At 46.1% G+C, this 20963-nt stretch overlaps 1 protein-coding gene across 3 annotated transcripts in view; it reads right to left on the reverse strand.

Annotated features, from left to right (window-relative positions):
* The window catches only part of ptprea (protein tyrosine phosphatase receptor type Ea), a 42322-nt gene that overhangs the window by 15430 nt on the left and 5929 nt on the right, over positions 1-20963 (reverse strand). For 2 of the 3 annotated variants that reach the window (XM_084039686.1, XM_084039684.1), the window contains exon 2: positions 6717-6955. The gene's annotated coding sequence lies outside the window, so the exon portion shown is untranslated. Of the gene's footprint in view, positions 1-6488; positions 6507-6716; positions 6956-20963 lie in introns of those variants that run through there. The other variant, XM_084039685.1, reaches the window with a different exon arrangement.

A 20963-nucleotide genomic window follows, 5' to 3' on the forward strand; every position in this document is an offset into this window, starting at 1 on the left:
AAAAATCAAAAGGCATTGTGGGAATTCTGACTGGTGCGAACCCAATCTTGTGTTTGTGAACCAGAGAGCTGATCAATGCTCTTCCCTGATGGCGTTTTGCTTTGGTCGATGAGCTATCCCCTCTTTGTTGTCTTGTTGTTTTCCCCTGCTCTGTCATTCTCTCAGTCTGGATTGTGAAAAGTGACTTAATGACACCCTTGCAGCTTCCCCACTATTGCCGCACTAATTAGCCTAACAAGCTCGTTACAATGAGTGGATGAGACGGAGAAACCGTCCGTCTTTGCCTGGGACGGGAAAGCTTCTTCCTGCGGACAGAGCACTGTCAGTTCCACTGAATGTGGTTTCTCTGGGCACCGAGTCGCTCTGTCTCTTCAGATACATCAGCTGGGGAATTCAGAGAATGGGTGGTGGGCGTATGGGCGACATGACAGCGAGACGGAGAGCAGTAGGTACACTGCGTCCTCTGAGGAGAAAAGCTGCCAGACTATTTACCCTTTAGGCGACAAGGTTTTTATTTGTTTATGACTGAAACCTGCAAGATGGCGAGATGGATGAAAAAATAACCTAAAGCCTTCTGTGCAGCTAAAAACAACCTTTTTGTTCGTGCCCAAAACTGATCCACTCACTCAAAATTAGACATCTTATTATTGTATACGTTTTGTTTAACTACTAAAGGGAATGCATTGAGATTGGGGGAAATAATCGTAGTTGCTTTCTTGCAGAGAACGCACGTTAAAATGAAGCTACAGCCACGAGAGGGTTAGCTTAGCTTAGCATAGCATTGAGACAGGGGGAAACATGATATACGGGGCGCTACACCGTGTTGATTAAGTGGAAGATTTTATTTGGAGGGTTTGGTTACCATGGCAACAAATCGTGCAGAAAATCTTCCTGTTGTTCTATAGGATTTTTTTTAATGTAACTTATATTCTGTGTTTGGTCATAATTAACAGAGAGCAAAACAATGTTTTTATCAAGTTGCATTATGGGAAGTGTAGGATCCAGTGCTCTCTTTTTTGCATCATGACCCATTTGATCAACTAAAGATCTCCTCGTTGATTTTGACCTTTCCTTTCTTAAAACATCTCTCCTTACTCATTCTGAAGTCGTTTAAGAAGTACTGTGGAAATGTAAATTTGTTACACATACCACTGTTCTTCACAAGGTGTTCCCATGGTAACCTGACCAGCAGCGCTGCCACCAACGTGGCACCTGTGGGATGTTGAGCACAATCGGCTTCATCGGGTATTTAAAAGAGAAAACACACACACACACACACACACACACACACACACACACACACACACACACAACTGCAAACTGAGATTCCTAAAATCTATCAATCGCTGCTTTGTCGGTCTGGAATTTCAAAATCCTGCATATAATCCTCTTGATTTAACGTTACAATTGAGATACACGAAGAAAACTGCCGTTATCAGGCGGAGCTGTACTACTGTGTCACACTGGCAGTATCTCACACAGTATCTACAGTGAACCTTTACACAGCAACAACTCTGCAGCACTGCTCTCTTGCCAATCTGGGCTCCTCCCCTCCTCCTGCACTCCTCCCAGCATTGTCATCAATCAACTCCCGCCTCCCTCCCAGGGGCGCCCAGACGCTGTGGCAGTGGTAATGACCTCGGAGACCTGCTGGCTCCGCTCTGCAGTGTCAGCCCTGCACCTCTCTGGGAACAAAACGCAGCATCTCGGCCCCGGAACGCGTGAGAAAATGCTCTTGTGCTTTATGTAAGCTGGTGTTACGTTTGCATGCAGGAGAACTGAATAAGAGAAGAGGGAGAGAGAAAGCTGTGGTCGTTTGCCAGGTTCAGGCCATAACATCCTGTTGACTCGCAACACAGGGCACGGCTACTGTGTGTGACCCTGAAAGCACCGCCATTAGAGCAGTCCTCACTGGAAATAAGGGCTTTTTAGCTGCTGCATATTAGTTAAAAATAACACGGTGCTCGATGAGAAGCGATTATTGATAATCCTCTTAAAAACATTCCAGTCGTAACATTTGAGAGCAGCTCTCGTTTAGAGCGCGCGAGTTAATGTCGTTGGCGTCCGTAGCATTTTAAAAACTGCTACTGTCACGTTCTGGAAACCCAGAGAGTAATTGGTTGTAAATATTTACTCCCCGCCTGTCGTCTGCACTTGCAAAAAGCCACATCTGAGCTCAGACACACACACACACACACACACACACACACACACACACACACACACACACACACACACACACACACACACACACACACACACACACACACACACACACACACACACACACACACACACACACACACACACACACACACACTGTAAAGGAGCCAGCAGGTCTTTATAAGTGAGCCGCGGATTTACACGCCCGCACAAACACACCACATGCGTACGTTTCTTCCCCCTAAATCTGCTAATAACTGGCATGCAAAGCCCACACTGCATCGCTTCGTGGCATGAAACACACACGCACGCACACACACACACACACACACACACACACACACACACACACACACACACACACACACACACACACACACACACACACACACACACACACACACACACACACACACACACACACACACACACACACACATTTACCCACAAATCTACAAACGCTTCAGCAAGGGATCCAAGGAAAACACATGTGCCAGTGCGCCGTTGGAGGACCACCCTGCCAGAAATCATTCTACTAGTGGTCCATCACACGTGCGCGGGTGGGGGTGGGGGGGGCAATCTCCCCTTGAGGGTGTCATCATGTCCACCTGGCCCCCTTACACCTCCAGAGCTGACAGCGTTGGACACCGAGGCATCCATCTTTCTCACACCTTGACACCTCGGGGATTTACCTCCTCCCATCTTTCAATTATTCAGAAGGCAAAGCAATTACGGGCCTGGAATCAGAGCCGGCGCTGTAGCCGGCGTAATGCTCAGCAGCTGGGCTGGAAATGACCGAACCGCCGATGTGACACTTCTCATTATCACCCGGTCGCTCTGTGATTACAGGTACTACCGCTATAAGCAGGTATTAGTGTGAGGGACATGCAGGGGGAAGAGGGAGAGAAGACCGGCAGCCTGTCAGAGAGGTGATGTATGGGAATGTACTACTTAACTTGTAGGGCTATTAAGAGGAGGACAAACAGGCGGCATGCTGTACAGTGGTGAACTAATGAGGTTTTTAGGTTACTGCATAGGAGACCAGGGTCCTGTTTGAAGTATATGATGCATTCTTCAAATGGTTAAAAGGACAAATCTGGTTCAGGGTTCATGTTTTATCAGCATGAACGGTTGTCATAATTATAGATATTTGGAAACTCCAACAACAAGACAGAAATCATCTTATATACTTGTCTTTGTGGCTAAAAAACAACAGAAAAAAATAGAAAAAATCCCTGGAAATGCATGTAGCAGCCTTCAAACAATTATCCCCAACTGGAGTCTACCTTTATCAAATAGAAGCAGGCAAAAACAACAAAAAGCCAACCGTGTTTAGCAACTTATTTCATTTCAACAGCCATTCGACGACCGCATCCGTTCCGATTCTAAGCTCACACGTCAGAATAAATCTGAAACAATAAACAAAAGATGATGACTGGCGGTCACATTATGGGTAAATCACCTCCTTTAGCCGACCGCAAATCCATCACAAGCCCTTTTCAGAAACTTTCTAATGGTCAATAAAAAAAAAAAAAGGATTAAACAGATTAGAATGTCGCTCCATGCAGGAATCATAACGGCTGACTCAGAGGGCATCTGGGAGCCTGGTTCCAGAGAGCATTACGACCGACCACACTCCCTCCCCCCCCCCCGGAGAACGCGTGGCTCATTTTTTTTTAATGTCTCGTCATTCAAGCGTAGAAATAACAGGCCATTGAGAAATCCTGTGGGACAACGAAAAAACCGACTTCACTCAAAAGGAATTAGAATAAATGGCAGTGTCAGTGCCTGTAATGATGACCATCCGCAAGGCTGTTTCTACTAGCGTGAGATTTATTTGACATCAGCGCTGACGCAGAGACGAGGGGCGAAACAGAGACAGAGAAGGTGTGGGGGGGGGCATGCATATAGAACCCCCGTTTCCAGACTGAGAGACAGAGATAACCACAGACCCCCCCCCAAAAAAAATCTCCTTTCATTCCCCGAGAGGAGGACGGGGGAGGGCGGCGGTGGAGAAACAAGTGATGAGCACTGCTGCCGGAGAACAAAAAGCCACTTGATTCTGAGGGGAGGAGAAGAGGAGGAGAGGAACGATGTGGGACCAGAAGGGATAAGTGAACGGGCCCACGCTGGGGAGGACGGGGAGAACCGCCTCCGCTGCTCGCCCCTCAGCTCGCAATCAAACTCCTCCTGTGAGTCTTTAAAAAAAAAAAAAAAAAAAAAAGGGATGTGAGGTTTTTTATTCGACACGTCCCCAAACATTTTACAGCTCCAGTTTTCAAAGCAAAAACCGCAGCGTCGCACTTCATCTTCCAGAACACAACACCCCCCGTTAACGCGACAACAGGTTTGACAAACAGCGAGGCGGCGAGGTCCAGATTCACAGTAATTGCCGATTCAAACAGTAGCCTGCCACCTAGGAGAAACAGGAAGTGGTAGCATAGTAATTATGCTACCAAGACTGAAACCCACAGTCTAACACTTTTTTTTTTTTTCACATCCCCTTTTTTTTCCGCAGGATCACAGCCCCACCGCGGAGCACAATATGGAGCGGCAGCACTTTGTTGATTAAGGTTGTGTAACCCCGTTGTTTGCTCTTTTGAATTCTATAGGAATATGAGTCATTCAGCGAGGCCTTGGGAACCATAGTGAGCCTCATTGTCCGTCCTCCAATAAGCAGGCTTGTTGCACGAAGGAGAAAGGACACGCACGCACCATATGGAGAGCGAATGGCGATGTGGGAGAACTCGCTGCTCTCTTGAGAAAAAAGGAAGTGCAACATCCAGTCCTCACACGCCACCGACAAAAAGCTCAGAGAGACGCAGGGAGAGGCCCGGGCCGCCCGCCGCCGACAACTACTGACAAGAGGAATGACGGCATGACGGGCAGAAATCATGGGCAGACAACATGCAGGAGGAAGAGGAGGTGAACTAAATCTCACAGACAAATGGGTTTGACCTGAAGTGTCAAAATCTCGCCGGTTCCAAGAACGAGAACCAAACTGCAGACGTCAAGTGAGACATTTGTCAGTTTCGAGAGAAGAAAGTTTAAGCAGTCTTTCAAAGTCAACTCCATACCTTACATAACCGTGAGTTTTCTAGAGGCGAACAGAGATTTGAAGGTTGAAGGACTGCAGCACTATGTAAAGTGTAAATAGGTTTATGGGGGGAGGAGGAGCTCTGGGAAAAGTCAAGAGGGCAAAACAACCTTCCAGGAGGAAAAGAAAATTCCTTTGCTATTGTGAAAACATTTAAAAAAAAGTGCAGGGAAATGTCAGAGCGTCCTCTATAAAAACCCCAGATTCTCCACGGCTTACTTACAACTGCAACGCGTGATCTGGGTCACACTCTGGGTCTAAGACGCTCGCACCCAATGTGTGTGTGTGGGACTGCATGTGTGTATACGTGTGTGTGTGTTTCTGCAACGTAAGCACATGCTGTCCTCCATCTGCTGTTTGATAGAGACCGTTTCCTTTCCTGTGCAGCCAGCCAACCAGCCAACCAGCCAGCCAGCCTTTCCTGCAGCGCTCCGCTCCGGAGCGGAAACGGGAACAAGACCGCCACACACTCCTGACAAACAAAAAAAAACCCTGGATAAGATACGAACACACGGACAGACAATGACCGAGACACGCATTTTAACACAAACAGTCTCCTCTCCTTTCTCTTTCCTTCCGTCTTAGACTTCGGGCTTTGTTTTCCCCGTTTCTCCATCGACCGCGTTTCCTTCATTCCTTCATTTTTTCCCACAACAACACCAAAAGTCATTAAACAGCTTAGTGGGGACCAAAACAAGAACGAATACAAGAAGAAAATACGAGAGAAGGTCAGATATGCCTGTTGAGAGGCTTTCACAGTTATAAAACCTCTTATTAGCCATTGAGCATGGGTTGTAATAACAGAAGAGTGAATCTGTAGTCACATTTACAGGCTGTGTATGTGTGTGTGTGTGTGTGTGTGTGTGTGTGTGTGTGTGTGTGTGTGTGTGTGTGTGTAATTCGACAGATCTAACTCGGAAAGCCCCGGTGACCTCAGATGATGACGGCGACTACAAATCGAGAAAGAGCCGTCTTGATGAAACACTCATCTGGTCTTTGTCTGGATTTGAGTTCCCTCTCCGTCTGCTTTAGTTTCCCCGTCGCACCCAAACGCAGTGAAACATGTACGTCTTCAGTCTTAATTACAGCTACAGCTTAAGTTTCAAGTAAAAAATAAATAAAAACACCTTTTTTGCAAGATGATCCATTCAACAATAATGCCTTAATCAGGTTCTGAATACATGCACACAAAAAAAAAGCCAAAAGTGTGAAAGAATGCAAATCATACCATCTTATATCCCAAACAGCTGCTGCATGCACACGGTCACGTTAATGGTGCTTTTACTGCAGAGCAGTCCTCCGTTCTCACTGTTTCACCCTACTGTCCAACTTCCTGTTTCTTGGCCCTTTTTTACCAACAACTCAACAGATTGAGGAAGCGGGTGAATGGCAACAAATATGCCAGGAACTTGTGATAAAAACATATACAAAAAAAAGTTATACAAGGCCAAATTACCTGGATGAGTCTTGATTCAATGTGTGCCGATTCTCAGATCCATAACAGCAGGTCACATGGTTCTGACAGAGTCCAGTAGTCACATTGTCGTTGCCTTTAAGTTTGGACAGAAGCTGGACGTGGGGGGGGGGATGAGGTCCGACCCCCTGGATTCAGGCTGCGGTGGTCTCAGCGCTCCACTTCCAGACTCACCGAGCTGCAGCCGGCCCGGCACCGTTAACGGGAACGCTGATCACCACCTTTGTTTGAACGGAGAGCAAAACAGAGGTCATGTCAGACGGTTAACAACGCGGCAGAGACGGGGAAGAGGGGGGGGGGGAGGACGGTGTGATGCAATTCCTGTCTAGAGCAGAAACGACGATGTGGCAAGAAGACAAGAGGGCAGTTAAGAGGAGAGGACGGCTTCCTCAAACGGAGGAGTAACGAGGAGACCCGAGAGCGTCGTCAAACAGCACATACATCCTCTATACCCTTCACACATGACGAGGCTTTGAGGGGAAAAACCGGAGGAAGAATGAACATCGTGTCCTCATCACCGGACGGAACGCTGGAGAAGTCAGAGACGGCGACATGCAGATGGTCACCAAGTGTTACCATGGTGAGCAAATTACTTTTGAGTTAGTGAGGCAAGAGTCAAATGAGTTCAGTTTTTTTTGGGGGGGGAAACAATTTTACAGAGCGCCTATGATGCAAATGAGTCTCCCAAATCCAGCAGACACCAACTATCATTTAAAACACAAAAAACAAGCTTCCCCTGATTTATAAATCCACCCTGATTTTTACATTTTCCTGTCTCGTTTTCCTACATATTTATTATGATCCCAGGGAGAGTTAGATTATGTGTCAATGGCTGCTTTTTTCCTTCTTTTTTCTGTCTATTTGTTCAAGGAAAATGCTGGTACACATACTGTGTGTAAGCTGTAGTAGAGATTGCAGGTTGGTGCCATCTAATATATAATCCTTTTACCCGCAGGAGGCCTGAAAACAGGGAGGGAAGGGGGGGGGGACAAGGAGCACGATTTATCTACCTGGGAACGCTGAGCAGCCAAAGAATCCAGAGGCAGCGTTTCCATGTGGAAACCTCGTAAGTACAGTTCAAAGGGTGAAAACTTCAAATGGGCCCCGATAACATTTTTTGGAAAAATATTAAATCATTTTTAAAAACCACACAAAAAAAAAAAAACTCAAATGCTGTCTGTTTTTCTACTCTTGCAACTTGGACATTCTGGAGATATGAGGTTTTCACCTGCCAGCGGCGGGGAGCATGCCGAGTGGTTTCTATGGCAACGTTCTCGTCTAGCCGAGCAAAAGGGAGGAGTGGAGAGGGGGGGTTCTCTCCCTTCCTCTCTCTCTCCTGTAGATGAATGAGCGGTCGGATCACCTACAGCCCTCCACGTCTTCACCCCCTCCTCCTCCTGGAGCTCAATGAAACGTTTGCTCTGTGACATCCTGGAAAATGAGTTGTCATGCTGGAGGATCGTCATGACAGCCAAATAATGGCACGATCTCACGAGTCCGTGCTCAGAAGCTCCAATAGAGTGAGAGAAAAAAAAAAAAAGAAGAGTAATCCCACGTAATATAGTTTGCAATTTACACCCGAGTTCCTGGAAAGCGCTGCGAGGGAGCGTTTCAAAATCACATATCACCTCAAAGTGCATAAATAAATAATACGAGTTCTGACAGTGTGGAATCAGATCAAGCAAACTGCTGAATAATAGAAGAACCTTTCCTGTAATGCAATCGAATGCAGAGCATCGGGCTCTGGGAGGAAAAACACACGGCAACGCATAAAAAGCTGAGGAGGAGTTTGTCTGTTTAAAGGATCCGTCCTTTCTGTGTGTGGAACAAGCTGGAGACTTGAAAAAAGTAAGAAAAGACAGCTGATAGTCCGAAAAATGTTACGGGTATTACAGGTTTTTACCTGAAAAAGCAACATTTCCTTTTCTATAAGCTTCAATAACATAATCGGGTTTACGTTTAGGGAGCTCTGTCAGTATTGTGTATGAACAGGGTTGCCCTTGGCGACGGCCTACAGCTATCAGCCCATCACTCCCTCACAGTCACACACAGTCACACACACACACACACACACACACACACACACACACACACACACACACACACACACACACACACACACACACACACACACACACACACACACACACACACACACACACACACACACACACACACACACCATTAAAAACGTGCGGGGAACATTCACGTCACATTCGAAATGAACAAACCTGAAGAGATCTCCACGGCAACGCACACACAAACAAACACAAACACACAGATATGACAAATAATCTCCGGCACCGCAGCTGCTCTCTGGCAGGCCAGATACTCGGGGTCTGTGTGTGTGTAGATATATTTTATATATCTATATATCTATATATCTCTGTGCTTCATCAAAGGGTGAAGTAGATTGTGGATTTCTGCACGTGGAACACACGTAAACATTTATTTCCCCTGACAAGCTGAAAATACATAGAGCAAAATAGCAGCTCGAAGACGGCTGGATACCTCACACACACACACACACACACACACACACTTGGCGGACTCGTCCACCTCTCTGGAGTTTGGGTCAATCAGATTAGAACATCACACCGAGATCTCAGAGCGCAGAAACACAAATCCATTTATAGAGATAAGCTTCGAGGGCAAACCGCTGCTATAAACACAGCCAGAGAAGAAAAGGAGAGAGAGAGAGAGAGAGAGATGTCACTTTGCTTGGGAGCCATCTCGGTCGTGATCGGGGACCCATCGGTCTACAGATGTCCTCTCTGATCTGCCACTGTTCCATAAACAGCTCAGTCCTCCACGGAGGTCATTCTCAAAAAGGTCACGAGATGAAAGGCAAGAAAGGGAAGCAGAATAACATCTTATTTCTCCACCACCATCTTTGCTTTTTTTTTTTAAAAAGTATGAATTAATGGATCATTTTACTTTCTCAGGCCTCATTATTATCATTATATGAAGAAAAATGTACAATCTGTGTTTAGACGCTGCAATTAAATACTGCTCTGTTTTAATAGGTATCAGGATAATCCTCAAAATATGAGAAAACTATTTTCTAAATGTGCAAAAAAAAAAGGGAAAATAATAAGCCTGGCTATACAGCAATAAGGCGGTGTTACATTTTTAATGCTAATTAGAATTGGGGCAGCAGCAGTGTAGCGCTCGCTCTGAGGAGTCACTGTTAGAGATGTAGAAGTGACAGACGTGGCGAGGCTCATTGTGATTTATGTTGTTTACAAGAAACAAACCTGAAAGGGACTTGAAATCAGCCCCCAAGATGAAAACCGCAGCAGCAGGAAACCATAATAAATGGCGCTGCAGGATAGCAAGGCGTGTTTGCGGCTCCGTGATCGGATCTGAATAGAGCCGTGTCCTCGGCGAGCCGTCCACACGTTGTGAGCTTAACGGTCCAGAGCGAGGGGACGGACCGGCGTATCTTGGCATCCAGGTCCGCCATGCAGCACCGCGTGGACCGTCGCCAAAACAGGGCTCTGATAATATCGTATAGCAGTTCTTCTAAAACTTGGCCATCGCTGCTATAATCAAATATCTGGAAATTTCCTAAAAAGGGGCCCAGGCAAGATTGGATAATTCACCGACAGACTGCGTGTGACAGACTGCATCGATTGTGTTATTCATGTAGTGGGCAGCTAAATGAAAACCCTCATTTAAAGCTCACCTGTGGCTCTTTTGTCTCGATCAATAACCGGCAGAGTGATGGAACGAAGGAAAAGTCCATCAAGAATAGAAGAAAACTGGACCTGAAGATGTCAAAGTTGTGAAAAAAACCCTTCCTATTAGGGAATTGGTGCTAATTCCCAATGTTTGTGCTAACATGCTAAACGAAGGTGAACATGCGAACGTGACAAGATTTCCAGCAGGTCTTTTTAAAAAAAAATTAAATCCTCAGTTCATTATAAAGAGCAAAACCAAAATTATTCAGCCTTCCAACCCACAATCCGATGTGCATCCCTTCAGTGGCGGCGTCTCTCTCCTAAGGCTTATTCTCCCAGGCACCTGGGAGCTGCTCAGACGGAACGGGGGTTAGATTAAACAAGCCAGCGCCCCCCCCCCCCCCCCCCCCCCCCCCCAAACCGAAGATTCCCTGCAACCCTTAAACTCCACGAACCCAACCTGGTGAATATTTATAGAGAAACACTGGTATTCCAGGACAGAAGGACATATAGAGACGTAAGAAACATGTACACCTATAAAAAAAAGAGTACTTTTCCAGCTTCCAGTGTGTGTGTGTGTGTGTGTGTGTGTGTGTGTGTGTGTGTGTGTGCGTCTGGCTGCAGCCCAAGGCTACATGTCTTGTCTGTCTGCACAGCCGTGTCTGGGAACGGAGATGTTTCACACGCCGGTGAGAGAGCCGCGGTCGCCTCCGCTTCTCTCACACGACGGCTGCCAAAGAATGAGAAAAAATCCAAAACACCGATCTAGACTGTGAAGTAATGTGAGGTCAGGCTGTCTATTGGTTAAGATCAACACACACACACACCGACAACAATATAAAAAAAGGAGCTGGTGGGATGAGAATTGATACTCTCTTGCGTCTTGAAACTGACGCAGGAAGCGAGACGATTCATCATATCCTGTGTGTGAACTCTTTACAGCCGAACGCGGCGGGTATAAAATTAGCTGGACTGTGAGAACTAGACGGAGAGAGAGACGGACTCAACCCTCCGCCCACTCGCATTAAAACTGGCTATAAAGCCCACAGGAGAGAGGGGAACCCACGGGGAGAGGGGAAGGAGTTGGAACGTCTTCCTGTCCAGTGTGATAACGACACCAACACAGATGTCACGGTTCGCTCCGCGCTGGCTCGGCCGTGTGGCACATTAAGCCAGCTTAGAGATGGAAACGGCACGCTGAATATTGGACATTTGTGTGCTATGACCTAGAACATTTATGGTGGGTGTGTCTAACGGTCCGAAGCCAAGTGTGAGTTTGCTCAAAATGACTCATTCTTGGAATAAATATTGAAAAACACGAGGCTGGATGGATGAAACGGAGAGACTTCCCTGTGGATTCAGCAAATCAAGGTCATATAAGCGATAGCTGGGCTATTTATGCAGGATGTAGCGAGGCTTCTCTCCGACCAATCAGTGAGCTCCCTTAAAAAGTACCTGAAACTTTTGCTAATGGAATTAGCAAATGTGGCAAAAAAGACAGAGCTTGCTGTGATTATTTGACTTAAAAGTGACACATCACACAAAAAATGCTGTCGTGGAAAAAATGCAAAAGTATTTCTGTGACAGGAAGTTGGAGCTCATAGGAGGAACGCCGCGAAACCAGAATCAACAGGATACGGATGATTTACAGGGTAACATCCAGCAGCAACCGAACACGACGGTAACGAGGTTTAACGTCTTTGTCATCTTTTCTCTTCAAAGGCATCGCTCCAGCCGATCTGCAGGCTTAAGTAAATACAGTAATCTCGTCATCAGAGAGAGAGGGGGGGGGAAAGTTGCACCCCCGCCGACCCCCCGGCCCTCCTTCCAGGAAGCAGTCATGTAAATACTCTGCTGACATGTAACCTGAAACACGCTGAAGGCCACCGGCCGCCGCTCGGGAGGGCAAAAAGGGATCCGACCGGGCAGATCCGATGACCACAATTTCAATATATTCCTTAAAAAAAATGAAACAACATCTCAGATAACAGATGCAAACACCCCGCCGCGTGTCTTTAATCTATTTCCGAGCACGGCGACCCGGAGGGAAATCATGATCCGCCGAGCCGAGGGACGAGCCCCGGCTCCATCTATTACAGGTAACAGGAAATTGGCCACTCAGCATATCATCTGCAGGAGCCGCTCCAGTCAGCCGGCTGATGGATGGGGAGTCGCACTCGAGCCGCGAACGCCATTGATTTTCGCCGCACGCAACCCCCCGAATACTGCTGATTCAAGATAATGTTATATGTGTTTTAAAAGGGGCTTTGCCGTGATATCGCGACGATAAATCCAAGCCCAGGAAATCTGACAAATGAGTTCTGGGGAAACATTGACAGGTGAGATTAATATCCGGTGGTATTGATTTAAACATCCGGGTGAGGTACGATATTTATAGTTTATCGTTAAATGCGTTAAAGGCTGCAAACAGGAAGGCGACGCTGTCCTGTGTTGTGATAAACACACGGTCAAATACCGAACAAGCAGCGGACCACGGTGTCATTTTAATGACATTTACACAAAGTTTACCACTTCACAGTTCATCACCATGATATAAACCCACGGCGTTTGTGATTCCGTCGTTGGCCTCCATTGATCCGAGACATCCACCTCCTCCCCGTCGCCTCTAAATCAGACCAGCGTTACAGTAAATATCACAGCGATATCCTGCCGAGCGTTTATCTTCTTAATATCCACATTACTGTCGACCGAGCTCACGGCGAGTCAACCAAAGACGTCTTCCTCCCTCCGTCTGGGCCTTCAATCCACACTAAGCTGAGGCTTTTCACAGCCAAACACAAGCTTCTCACAAAAACGTTTTCTGAAAAGCTTGGACAACTTGGAAAATACCAGCCGAAGGGTTTTTAAGTTCAGAGCGGTGTGCTGTGAATAGAATCCGTTTTGTGCAATTTGTCATCAGAAAAAGTGGGAAGCAGTCGCGTAGAGGGTGAAAAATAGTTAAAACTTTCACCTTTATATACTTTATATATCTGGGAATGTTATAAGAACAAAGTATTAAAGTTACCACAGCCTTTAAAGCATCCTGAGATGCATTTTAAATGTCATTAAAGCATGCAGGACCGGTGCCGTCATTAACCAGCGCTTGTTATGACTACAATAATAGTTATTTAAACATCCTGGATCCAGTAAATGGAAGTGGAAGTCAGGTTTTAACAGCAAAACTCAAGTTTATCCTGTCGTTTAAAATGTATTTTATACAATATTTTCAATTTTTCTGACTTCTTTTCCAAGTCACATAATAATAATGGAAATCCACCGGTGAGTAATTGATTTACAAATAATAATTTCATTTTCCACGTCCTGTCATTTCAGTGCTTTCAATGATTCAGTGATTGTTTTTATGAAATGGAGATTGAAAACACGACTGTGGACACGCATCGATTTCACAGCTGACTTGGCGCGGACACAGTGGAGTTCAAGCATCGGTCTCACTAAAGGGTGTAAGGTGGAGGCCTGTGTTACCTGTCATGGGGGGGTTACTGGTGTGCATCATTGGAAAGAGCTGTAAACAAAAGGGCCATGTGCAGCGCTCTGAGGAGAGGAGATAAGACGGTGTAGGAGGGCTTTGTCTGGAGGAGGAGGGGGGGGGACGCTGCCGAGCTAGCAGCTGTGTGATGGATTTCACACATCCACTCGTCTGCATCTGCATCACTTTGTGTCCATACAAAAGAACCCCTCATGGGTGCACGCAGTCGAGGTTCACCGTTCTGCCATTCATGTCATTTGCCCTCGTTGCATGTCGAGCATGGGCGAGCAAACAACCCCCCCCGTGTTGGCCCTTTGGCGTCGCACTGATCTCAGAAGGAAAACAAAATACGACAGAAAACAATCAGTAAAAAGCTGTTTTTGAATTCATAGTGAATCCACGGATGCATCTGACAAATCCAGCAGCATGACAGAGCTGCATTGTCTGCGCTGGTATCAGACAAGTGCAGCATCTTGGCGCACGCAACTAAATCTGAACAGGATATTGCTTCCCTTCGTGGCATAAACCGTCAGCAGACCCCCCCCCCCCCCCCCTCCCCTCTGTCAGTTTCAGAATCTGTGACATTACACAAGCAACGAACAACGGAGATGCCATGTCAGCCTCTCCAGAGGGTCAAAAAAAATGCACGGATTAGACTGTCATTAATACCGAATCTGGATTATGGCAATCCTGAGGCGGCTCCACGGCCACAGATTACTTCTATCCCGGCCCCGGCAAAGAAAGACAATGGCACTTTTTGTTCCCCGAGAACTGACAGCGCCGCGCGCTAACAAAGGAGGACTCATTTCTAAAAGGGTCAGGAGTGATTAGACAAGCGGCAGGCCCGGCAGCCCATAGAGAGGCACAAGATCCCCCAGAATCCCCCAGAATCACACTGGATTTGTCAGATTACCACTCCCAACACCAACTCCAATTAGCCCATTAATGTCGTTTGGATGTCAACACAGTCTCTGGGCTGAGACTTTTTAAAAGATATTTCTTTTATAATGTGGAAAAAAACTGAGTGGATTTTAATAGAATGGAGATACGAAAAGCACTTTACTGCTAAACAAATGGCTTATCCAATCTTAAATCTTAACATATCCTCATTTTTAAGGAAATTTAATACAGCAATTTAGGTTTTAATTCAATTAAATGCAGTTTTATGCGATTCTAACAGCACCAATGTTCCTTTCTTGTGGCTTCACACGTGACCCGTGGCTGCAGGGAACAGCGTTATCCCAGGCATCGTATCTTATGAGATTAAAGAAACCGATATTCTACCTTCATTCCCAAGAAAAACGTGTTATGGAGGACCAGAAGTGAAGAAAAGGAAGATCTGAAGACTGGGGGGTGACGGGGGGAGAGAGAAGGAATACAGATCAGCCAGCGTGACCTGTCCTTGGCCCACGAAAACAAATGACATCAGAATAGATGCCAATCAGCTGACGTGGCTCAGAGAGAGGCTGTTAGAATTCACTCCAGCTTTTTTTCTCCCTTTCTGGCCGTAACCCCATCAAAAAGGAGAGGAAACCACTGAAAAGGCCCCACGGATTAAAGAAACGTAGCTGGTTTTTCATGCAGGACACACATTCCTCACGGTCACCTCCAGTGACGACTGATGCAGATTCGAGCACGTAAACAAGCCGTTATTCCTCATGTAAAAAAACATAATTCTACAAGACACCTGCAGTAATTTAATGCCAGACATATTAGGGGGAAATCAACGTCGAGGGAAAAAAATGTAAAAAGCAATTAGTTGTTGAGACGGCTGGCTCTAATGAACTTAATTAGACGCATCTTCGCTTGGCGAGGCAAAAAAACCATTCCAAGCGGCGGGGCTACAGGCGCCAACGATCTCATCGCGCCCTCGTTGAGTGGAATCGCTGCTCGTCGTTAGAGCAAACATCATTATGGATCTAGAAGCTGCATGTGAGGTCTCAAACAAGATTCCAGTTGACAGAAATAAACCCCTTCCCCATTGTCCAATCATAGCTTAGCAACAGTAACTAGGCAGGCCTGTGAGACATGATGGCATGAAAAAATAAAAATAAAATGCTATATATAATATTTTAAGGGTGTGCTAACAATAAAGTCAAAGTGTTTTATTGTCATTTGTTCAGAAAACGCTTGGTCATTCTGTACATTAAAATTATTTTTGACCTGGCAGGCAAACAGTATTTGGCAATAGACCTTATTCTAGGCATCTAACCCAAAAAACAAAACCTCACTGACCTCGAGTGGTGGCAGGAAGTGCAAAAGTGCTAGTTATTCCTTCAGCACTCTATATTTTAAAAAAATCTAAGGGATTGGTTCAGAATTCCAAACACGCAAGAAGAAAAAATGTAAGGAATGGGTCAAAAAGTGTGTTTATCTAACGCAAATGTTTGCAATATGCAGAGTTTATACAAGAGTTCGCTCTAGTATGAAGAAACCAATGAGCTAATTGTTTTGTGGAGTCATAGGTTATGTATATGGAGGCTACTTAATATTTGTTATTTTAGCGTTAAAACTGCTAATCAGCCCCTAAACAGGAACATAATCAGACAAAATAATAGTAGATTTTACACTTTTTTGTCTGGGAAATGTAGTTTTAGCCTCATTCTTTCATCATGATATCACGCATGCAGCCATTAGATTAAAAAGCATTCAAACCGTCTGCAAACGCATCCTGAGACAGCTACTTGGAACAACTCAGCCCAATTAGTTAGAGCAAATCAGCGAGCACTAGAGAACTACAAATGAGAGTTAAGCACTGTTTTGTTTTGAAAGCGGGAGCATCTTACAGCGTTGACAGGAAATCATTCGACCTATCGATGTCGAAAGGTCAAAAGCAGAGTGCGCTCCGGCTAATCAGCCCACATACTGTTCCAGAACGATGATTTGATCCCATTTCTAACGTTTTTTTGGCCTTTATTTACGGAGAGAGGACGGGGGGAGGAGCCAAACGCTTCAGGCCCTGGATTCTCAAAAGTCAAATGAGCAGGTCTTGTGCCAGACCTGGACCCTGAACCGCGTTTGATCTAGATACGGTTGTTATTAAGATTAACCAGCTACAGAGATCAGTGCCAGACTAAACATTAATAATGAATTCTCTTTCAACATCACCTATGAGTCACTTCCTACCTGAAAAACTCCCCTCGGCCAAACACGTTTCACAATTCAGAATGTGCCGACTCATGAAAGCCATCAATAAAACCGGCTTAAATATTTAATGCCCTTAAACGTTATGATCTTAAACTTAAATGCATTAAAGTCAAAGCTCACATGCAGGGAAGTGGTTTCTACAGCGGCAACCAGGTTGAGACTAAACCACAGGTGCAGTTTAAACCACAGCTTCTGGTGGGTGCATCGTGCCAGCACAGGTTTAAACCAGACCTAACCCGGAAACCACAGCTGAGCCGGTGACAGAGACCCCGCTGACATCCAATTTTCAAATCGTACATAAAGCTCTCTTGAAGCAGCCCACCAACACCCAGCAGGACTTGAAAGAATCCTAATTAAATGCATGCAAATGAAAGACGTGTTAGAAATTCCTCCTCATAATGGGGGGGGGATTTTGGCAACATGCCACAGTTTGAACCCACCATCCCCTAATTTGTCTTGTCCTCTTTCTCTTAATTTTCCCCTCCACAGCTCACACCCAACCCCCCCCCCCTCCCCTTACGTATTTATGACAACAACCAATCACAGGCGCAGGAATGTGGGGTGAAATGTGAGGCCTGGAGGCTCCACGCTGATATGATAGGAACAACATGGGTGTGGATGCTATAAAAACAAGCCTTCCCATATTTTTTTTTGGAGCTCTTGGATACCGACAGCTGTAGCGGCGGCGGCGGCCCCGGTAGTGTCAAGCTACCAGCCGGCACACTAATGAAAACAATCACACGGAGCCACGGGAGTCCCGGCTGGACCATCCAAGCACCAAACTGCTCGTTGCTGCTGCAGCCGAGCAGCGACCGACTCAAACTCGTCTGCACTAATACGTTTTTTTCTACTCAATGCATCTCTCTAGCTAACTAAGCGGCTAACCGTTCTCCCGCTGAGGTCCAGCTGCTGGATGTGATAACACACTAACAAACCGACTGCCTTTTTTTTTACTTATTTCCTGTTGTCGTCCGGCCAAGTCGGACAGGAATCACCGAGCTGAGCTCCACGTCGGATTTAGTATTAAAAGCGCTTCAGAAAAATCAAAACACAAACAAAACACCCAGCATGCTGTGCTTCTCCCAAAGCCGGCAGCCCTACTGTCTGCCTCCACATCTATGCGCTAGCTCGTAAAAAAAAAAGCCTGCAAATGAGGGAGTGTCTTCAGAGAGAGAGGCGTTTTCCCTCTCCGGGGAGATCTGATGATCAAATCCTTTCCTGTCTTCTGGTTGAGGCCCCTCTCTCCCTCTCTCTCTCTGCAGCAAACAAGAGGATCTCTCATGTGTCACTGCCCACCAGTTTTTGAGAAACGGCCCAGCGAGATCACACTTTGAGGGTAAACAAGGAAATGTGGCACTAATTACAGACAAATTCCATACGTACAACTCCCCCACCTCCAACTGAAACAGCAGCATACCATCGCCAGGTATAATAAATGCACTTTGAATGCGTTCGTTCAAAACCGCAAAGACAGCAGAGCGAACAAGTGGCGTGATTTATTAATAAGAAAACAACACAACACAAATGAGGCCATCCAGTTTGCTAAATCGCTAGCAGGAAAACAAATTGGTCTTTGCGCAAAGAAACAGCACACGGGAGGAAACCCACAGGGGGGAACGCAGACTCACGCTTTTAAAAATACATATCCCATAATGTATATTTGTCTTCTGTCTCTAGATGCAGAGACGGTGGAAGGGGGGGGGGGGGTTGCAGTTCACCAGCAGTGAAATAGACGCTTGTGTGAAGAGCCACCCACTGACTCGCGTGGGCCGACAAAGAGAGTCGCTGTGTGATATCCAGCCCTGGGACACATCATTATTGTGATTTCCGTGATCTCTAACCTCATTTGCCTCCACATCTTGGCTCTCTCGCTCTTATCGGCCCGGGAGGACGGGTGGGTGGACGCAGGAGGAGCTGGGCTCTCGGCACACGTTGCTCAATTATCCTCAAATACATGTGGAATCGTGGTGCGTTCATGAAAAAAAGAGCTTATTAACGGAGTAAAGAGTTCCTTTACATGATTCCATTTCCATTCAAAGTCAATAGACTCGTTCTTGAGAATGAAGAGCAAAGCTGGAAATGAGCCCTTCTCATATAGCATTGTCATCCAATTACTAGTTCTTCTAAAAAATATCAAATATGTCCCCGTGGTTGAATCTCCGCTGGCTTCATCAAACTCCATCCCATCAGTGGAAGCGGATGGCGTGGATCTGGCATCGTCTCTGGCCCGAGCTCAGGAAAAAAAGCCTTCAGCCTTGTGATTGTCAACAGTGGGCTTTCCCAGTGGGAAAACATATTGTACGACCAAATGCTGCAATGATTGTCAACATGCAGCATTAGAATTTGGTCATTAGCATGAAAACCGTACATTAGGCTTGGGCGGTAATAAGGTAATACGGTATACCACGGGTCTTAAAAATAGCAATGGTATCAGTTTCAATACCGTCATTAAAAAATGCAACGCACTTATATAGGAGAGAGAGAGAGAGAGAGAGAGAGAGAGAGAGAGAGAGAGAGAGAGAGAGAGAGAGAGAGGATGGCGAGTCACGCACCGAGTGACCTGGTCTCAAAGAAGAACACGACTTCTGCAGTTTGGCAGGATTTCGGGTTCCGACCTAATGAGAAGTAGAGCTTAGTTCGGGCTCAGAAAATCAAGCCCGACCCTACCCGAGCCCGCGCGCGTTGTGTCCGAACCCGGACCGACCCGACACATTAACTGTAATTAAGAGCCCGAGCCCGATTTCAACCCGACAATTATTTTTCATGCATGAGGCTGTTGTATGTGCATATCCGTGGGAAGTGGGGGTGCGGCTGCACCGCTACTCAGTCACAAAAATATACAAATGATTTTATAGGCTACGTTAGTGCCGCGATTAGGATATGACTGGACGTATGTTTTCGCCTTCTCCCACTTGAAAAGATCCCGTACCTCGGACTTTCCTGATGACTTGCTCAAAGTTAATTGTCCCGTTTTTAATTTATCCTTTATGTCTCCAAGTTCCATGTTGCACTTTAGCGTAACTCCTTTATTCTTTGATTTAGCTGCACAGAGCGGAACCGTTATGAATGATGCGTGCGCACTATGAGTAGCGTCTTTTTTTTTTACTTTGTGTAACTTTGTACACATTTCTTACGTAGACCTACTCTGCTAAACATATAACCAATAATATTTAATGTTTATGCCTAGCCTTCTCCTCAGATTAGGGGAGAAGTCTAGGCATAAATGCAATGATAGAAAAAAAAAAGAACGAACGAACACAAACGCTTGTTTAAAGGCCCAGCCCGAGCCTAACCCGAGGGTAGAGGTGGGAAATGTCGGCCCGACACGGCCCCTAGTTCCGGCCGGGTTCGGATCGGGCTCGGGCAGAGAAGCTTAACTCTAATGAGTTTGGTGACGTCGTCTGAGCCTTACGTCATCATTTTTAATAAGTCACGGTAATGCCGTACACCGGGGTAAAATAGGGAGGAGGTTTGACGGTATCAAAATTTGGATACCGCCCAACTCTACCGTACATAGAAACGGAGAAAACAAGGATCCAGAGCTGAAGGTCAGTGTGATACGGTTGTGGCGTGCGTTTCCTTACACGGATGAATCAATCCAATCTCCCCAAAGAGGACCGAGCCCCGTTATCTCCTCAAAATTATTATCGCCGAGTCGTACGGATGGTTCGTTTTCTGATGGGGGGAAAAAGATCTTGACGTGATGACACTGTAAACAGGACGGAGGCGGCGATGCAACTCGTTTGGGGAGTAAATCAAACGCCGAGCACTTCTCAGTTATGAGATTTTATTGGAGGGTTGACATCTGGAGCATCTTTGATCAGTATTATAAACATGGAGCGCCGGATTACTCAAACGGCGTCATTACAGCGGCCGTTAATATCCTTCACGAGTAAAGATGTGACATTAGGG

The sequence above is a fragment of the Eutrigla gurnardus genome (genome assembly GCF_963514095.1).
Source record: "Eutrigla gurnardus genome assembly, chromosome: 22".
NCBI lineage: Eukaryota > Metazoa > Chordata > Actinopteri > Perciformes > Triglidae > Eutrigla > Eutrigla gurnardus.